Genomic DNA, 6,945 nt, shown 5'->3' on the forward strand with positions numbered 1-6,945 from the left:
TATATCTCTTTTTTTATTGTAATGGAAAAAAGATCCAGTCTGAGTTTTTTGCTGAAAGCAGAAGTTTTTCACTTAGTTACAGCTGAATATAGCCACACTTCCTGATTCCCTCCCTCCATCTCTCCCTTGGGTCTCATAGTATAATCTTATTATTAAATAGTTGCAATAAAAGTACATTTTGCAATGGCAGGACTAAAGCCTGTTGATAGGCCAGATAATTTTTATGCCATCCTCGTCCTGTTCCTACCAAAATGGGCTATTTTTTGGATTCTCTTGTCTGCTTTTGGATTTGTGGTCTGCTCCTTTAATACATTCCTTCCAGTCTAGGCAGTGCTCTCCAACTGCCTGGCACTGATGTTAATGCCTTGCTTCCTAATCAATCAAGTCTGCTGCATGCTTCCTTAAAGGAAAACTCTGCTCATGTTGTTCAGCCCAATGACACAAACTTTCACAGGTGTAAGAAACATTTGTCACCAGAAATGACACTGATGTGGGAAGTAGAGGCGAAACTTTATCCTGTTTGGCATTTCTGAGCCTATCCTGTGGGCAGTTCTTCATAAAACTGACTGTGGCATTGTGGGCACGTAGCCACAGACTTGGTAGCTTAGTTTCCAGCTGACATGAATATCTTGATTGTAGTAAGAACTTCGGGGATATTACAAACGGGTTATATGTGAGTATAGTAGGGACAGAATTTGTCTTTGCTTGCTCCACTAATTAAAGAGTGGTCCCTACTCAATCTACTCTGTGCCTCAGGTAGTTGCCTGCTGTAGTGGAGGTAGAGGGATAATTTAGGATATGCCTGCTGTTCAGATCCAGAGTGAAAAAAGGAGGCAGATAACAGAGAAGCCATATGTCACCCCAAACTGAAGGGTGGAGTATACTTGGAGGCTCAGCCAAAGTCAAGAAAATAAGCATCCTTAAGACAAGGAGTAAGAGGATTGTAGTAAGGCAAGATGGAAGTAAGAGCTAGAGCTAGGCAAAACAATTTTGAGAACAACAACTAGCAGTTTGGTACATTGAGCAACACCATTGCTGGGATGGTCTGATTATTCCGATATCAATTATGCATCAATTTAGTTTCTCCTCTGTTTTAGGCAGGTTTATCTTTCCCTTAGTTTCCTAGGAGACTGATTAGCTCTGTGCCTTAACACTGAAGGAGCCAAAGAAACACCAAATTGAATGGAAATTGCCAATACAGAATGGATGGAGAATCTGGAGGAAGCATATCACAAGATGGGAGCAGTAGCATTTACACTAGTTTGTCTTACACGATATGATCACTGTCCTTCATGCCTCTAATTAGAAAAAAACATGTTGTCGTACTTGGAGAAATTTCTCAGATAAGTAAAGATTGGGGTGAGTAATGTTACTGCTTTCTCGGGGGCTTGTGTCCCATTAGAAGTGTGCTGCTGCAAAATGGCTGTTCCTAGGATAAGGTTTATGTGCCAGCTGGAACTGCTGATTTCCTTTGAAACTCCTGTTTTTGTAATTATTCACGGCCAAAAAAAAAGCTTCTTCCCATATGAACTTCTGGCTTGCTGAGCTCTGAGGTGAGCCAAGTAGGTTATTTTCTTCAGCGTCTGCATTTTTTCCTAATTACATTGTGCCAGTTGTTACCACACAGTTTTATTTACCTGTACTTCTAAAGTCAAAAGTTCCATGTTCTGGAAGAGTTCAGCAGCACTTCTTGGGGAACTTGGCTTGGGACTGCCTTGTATCTATGGGGGAATAATATTCTTGTGCCAAATACAGCCCTTTATGTAAAGGGGTTTTTTTCTATATCATGTTTCTAACACTTTCTAATCTAATTTGGCTTCAGGAAATAGAAAGGCAGTGCTGTGTGACTGAGCTGCCATGCTTTGCCAGACAGTAGCTGTTGGGTGAACTAGAGCTCTAATTGCTGACACTCTTCTGTGCAAGCTGAGAAACTGTGGATTTGCCTAGCCTAAAAACCTAAAGCTTCCTGTAACACACATTCTCCGAAGCAAGCTGTCATTCCTTAATAGTGAACACTTTACATCTAATGCAGCCCATATTATTCTGGGAAATCTTACAAAGTCTCTGATGCTGGCTGACTCTTGAATCTATGTGGTTGGGCATGGGAGCAGAAACAAGATCATGTCTTAGGAGGAGATACGTGGGATCTACCAGCATAGACCACATGTCCTGGTGTCCCTTAGATGTGCTGTGTCCTGCTCCAGACATCCTTTGTGTGTCACTTTGAATTGTCAAATGGCAGCTCCTGCATAGACGCATGGCCTGGCACAAAGCAGGGGATCTCTCTGAATGCCATGAGCACTAATGGCCATATAAAAGAAAATTGGAAATCATGTACCCAAAATTCTGGATGTGTGTGATTAAAAGATCCCAAAGCATATAATAAACTTCATCCCTGCTGTGTCTGTTTTCCAGCAGGAGAAGCTGCAGGGCCACAGCAGTGGGATGATCAGATGGCTCTTGTAGTGGGTAGAAGGAACCCAAGCAGCAGTGGAGGATGTTGCAGCAGCAGGCATGAGACATGCTTTATTATAGCTGTAGTTTTGAGTCCCTTGCCTGTTTTGAACAGATTTGTCCGTACTTGACTGACTTGCTCTCCTTGATCTCCTTGTATTCATTTACATGCTCTATTATGATGTTGGCAGTTCTGGACATCAGTGATTACTTTTAAGTGCACTCTTTCTTTCTGGTATATTGATGATTCATACTATTAGGAGATGCTTCTTGCCTTTCCATGACTTAGTGAAAATGATCTATTTCATAATGTCTCCTTATTCTTAGCAGGGCTTGTGCTCTGTTCCCAAAACTCCCACTGTTTTCACTGCAAGCATGACCAGACTGTGAAATAGCTTGGCTGGTCTGGTGAATAATCTGTTAGTCTCTTTTAATAAACTGCAGTTTTATTTATCTTGCTGCTCTTTAGAGCTTTTAATCTCAAAACATTTGAGTGCAGAAACTGTCCAGTAGTGAAATGCAGCCATCTCTCTTGGGGATAGAGTGGGAGGCAGACAGGCAGGCATTTTACTCCACAGTTTAGAGTGAGAGGAATTTTGTTCAAGGACAATGAGGGAAAGCTTAGCTTGTGTGCTGAATGACCCTTTGATCTTCCACGTTCATGCTCAGCTGATCAGGACTTTAAATCTAAGCTCTGTCTCCCTCCTACCCATAGCAAACAGCCAGAAATATAATCTCATTTAGGACTGGAGCGCTGGACCAGAATGACAGGACTGCAGTGGCAACTGTTCAGCCTTACGTGTTTCCTATTTGCCTGTCACTTCCTCGAGTGACACTGACATAAAGCTGAAGAATGGTGGGTAGCAGTTCTGGGATGTGTAGTAGGGTGTACTCAAAGAGGTCCAATGGGGAAGGGACGGCCAGGCCTTCCAGAAAAATATTCTCCTGCGTGCCTGTAAATACCGAGGAACTGGACAGTGCTGTAGTGTTAAAAGGTGACTTTCTGGAACATGCTGAATAGGTCATCCCATAGCCATGAGATGCATTTGGTAATTCTGAAGCTTTGTGGTGTTTGCTAATCGTGATGAAATGACTGGCTTTCTGAGGCTCTGAAAAGTGAGAATAGTTAACTGGTGGCATGGTAGGTCAGCTCTCCTTCTGTGCAAGGAGAGAAGGCTGCAGAAACTGCTGTGGCAGAAGCAATGGAAACGAGCATGCAGAGTATGATGAGAACTTGGATCCTTGACCTGCAGCCCTTGAGCAGTTGTAAAAGATTGTGTTACTTCTGCTACTATGCAGCACATCATTAGGAACCTTAATTATGGGGAGATGACTGCATTGCGTAGGCTAGAGTGTAGCCTGCAGGAATGCAGGAACTTTAATTTTATAACGCTTGCTCTGTGGTGTGTGTCTTTGGGGGAAGATACAGAAAGGCCTGTTCTTCTTGCAAATGAGACAAACTTGGCTGGCTGATAATGTGCAACTCGTCTGAGCTAGAATGGCTGTAGCCCATTTGATAGGTAACAGCTGGGACTTTCTTGCCTCTTCCTACATATTGAAGTAAAATGTGGGGTTTTAAACCTTGAGGGAAGCATTTGGTGAAAGCAAAACTTGGGCTTGAGACAGAGTGGTGCTTAGCTTAGTTGTACTGAACCACTTCACTATATTTTTTTTTCAGTATTCCTTGCTGTATTTATAGCATGAGATATGGTGAGATCAATCAGAGGCACAGCTGTGTGACCTCCTTTATGCTAAAACAAAACAGCACAGAGGAGTGAATATTTTTAGTTTGTTCCAGCTGTGGGTATTGGGTTCAAACTGCAGTGCCTTAAAAAGACAGTGTGGCAGAGAAACTGAAAGGTGAATTTGAATTTCTAAGTTGGGAGGACTGACTCTGAGGGGTTCCTGGAAAAGTTGAGCGACCAGTCTGTCAATGAAAAAAGGATATGGTCAAAACTCCTCTAGTTCACACTTATAACTATTTTTCACTGCAGTTTTATGTTCTCTTTAACACCTGTACTTTGGTGGTTACCTCTCCATTTCTTTTTCTTACATTTAATGTCCTGTTTCTTTGCTACTAGCTACTATGGGCCTTGGGAAGGAAATACTTTCAGGATGAGTGTCTTTTGACTTAGAAATGTCTGTGTACAGAGTAGCAGCAAGGTTTCTAAGATCAGCTAGGTATGTTTTTACCTTGTTTGTGCAGTGGGAGCTGGGATAGGGAGAACTGTTGGGACAACAGACACTTAAGGACCCTTGTTTAGTTTAAAACTTAATTTTAGATTGTAAGATTAAGTGAACAGAGAAATACTCGAACGGGCTTCTGGTGAGTGCTGTTAACTCTCAGAAATGCCCCCTAACACTACTGCTGTTCTGGAATGTTCCCCTACCCTTAAGACAGTCCTGAGCAGAGATCAATGTGCCTCCTTGTGCGACTGGAGTTCTCGAGTTTCCACCTTATCAGAGATCTCGCAGCACTCCTTGCTAGAAGAGATAGGGATGATTAGCTTGGGTGGCATTTTGTTTGTTTACTAAGCTCTAATAACCAAGGCTGTGGTTTCTGTCTCCGCTTCTATCAGGAGCTACGTTCTGTCTTTTCCTTCAGTAACTGCAATATTGCAATATATGCCACCTCTTCCCCCCTACTGGGTTTTTCTAGAACCAGGAAGATGGCACTGTCTAGTTTCCCATCTGTTGCCTGATTACATGCAAATAGAAACAGCCAGCCTTGTGAGCAGAGAGATACAGGAAGAAGATGGGGAGTGCTGCTCTGCCATGATAGCCACTGGGGGAGATCAACTGTCTGCTGCTGTCACAACCTCTCCTCTCCAGAGAGGTTGGCACAAAGCCCAGGCTACTTTGCCACCTCATGCCTTTCTCCCTCTTCTTATCTAGCCATGCCACAGCTTCCCAGGCTCCTGGGTCAAACAGATCAGCCTCACCCTTTTTACTTGGGACAGATGCTTCCTTTCCCTAAACCCACAGAACTGTGTCCTTCTGGAGGCAGAACATAGGCCTGGACCCATAGCAGGTAAAGGCTGCTTGTAGGATTAGTAGAGGTATGGCGAGTGGAAAGGGTGGAACATAACAACCTTTATTTGAGCACTAGACTAAAAATATGTGTCAGGGGACTAGAACAAGGCAAAAAAAAAAAGCTTGCATGTCATGATGTCTTTTCAAGAAATCAAGCAACATGGTATAATTATAAGGTTTAAATGGAAGACGTGATCAGAAATGTTAATTGAGGAACAGGAGGTCAGAGAATGGTGAATGACAGGCTGCCAAGAGCCCTGGGTGGGTGGAAGGACTTTTTCCTCTGTACCTGCCAGGTATGAGACCACAGGGACAAATGGAGACGAGGCACCTTGGAGGAACCTCATCTGGAGAAAGGCTGTGGAGCCAGATTTGCATTTGGGGGAAAAAAAAAAAAATGTATCTGTAGTACTTATGGCTTGCTTCAACTTTGCTTCCCTCAAAATCCTTGGCAGCTCAAATCATGAGCATTCCATTTTTTTCTGTGGCCCTACCCAGAGCGTTGACTTTGTGGTTCCTGAGACCGTGTTCCCCCCCAGCCTCCTTTCTGGGAGCACAAAGGGGCCTGTTCTCAGGTCTTTATCCCTCCCTTTTTAGCAGGGATTCCTGCAGGTCACACAAGATGGCAGATAGTGGAAGGAACATAAGTTTTCTGGAAATACGAGCTCGGCAAAGCTCACTTGAGTGAAAGCCATGTGCTGGTGGGAGAGAGAGGTGAGGCAGCGGGGCCTGATCCTGCCCTGCCTCCACAAGGGGCTGCACCTGTCCAGCCCCACTGTACCTGTGTCTGACAGAACTATTCATGCTGAATGACCAGCACCAAAAAAGCCCAAACTTCAACTTTTTGATTTCTGTTCTCCTTTTTCCAGCTATATATTTTTTTTTTTAAATGCTTAGTTCAGCCTGGGAGGGGTTGCGGTGAGATATCTTGAATTTCAGATGTTTGGGGGTACACAAAATTGGAAGTTCACTCAGCAGTAAAGCTGCTACTGTAATTTTCCACAGCAGTGGGTTTTTTCTAGTTTAAAGGCAAAACACAACTGAGCACAGTGGGGGAGGGGAGCCCTAGAAGCTGGTAGACGCCTGGGTGGGGGGGCCCGGGAGCTCAGTGCTGGGCACCTCGCTACCATCTTGATGATTTTTAAGCTTTCTGCTTTTTCTCCTCCGTCCCTGCGTCCAGCCTGGCCCTCGCTGCGCGGGGGTGGGGAGACCCGGCCCGCCGCCTCCTCCGGGGTTGCCGAGGCCCGGTGACGGCTGGGCCTTGTGCTTCCCGCTGCCGCCGCGCCCCGGGGATGAGGCGGGAAGGGAGGGGCGGGCGGGGACCGCACCGGGATGGGCCCGGTGCCGCGCCGCGCCGCCCCCCCCCCCCGGTGAAAGAGAAACCGGGCCCGCCCGCGTGACCCGCCGTCGTCACCGCCGGACGCAGAACACAAACACTGCCGGGCGTTTCTGATTAGT

This window comes from Phaethon aethereus (genome assembly GCF_964289735.1).
Source record: "Phaethon aethereus genome assembly, chromosome: 25".
Taxonomy (NCBI): domain Eukaryota; kingdom Metazoa; phylum Chordata; class Aves; order Phaethontiformes; family Phaethontidae; genus Phaethon; species Phaethon aethereus.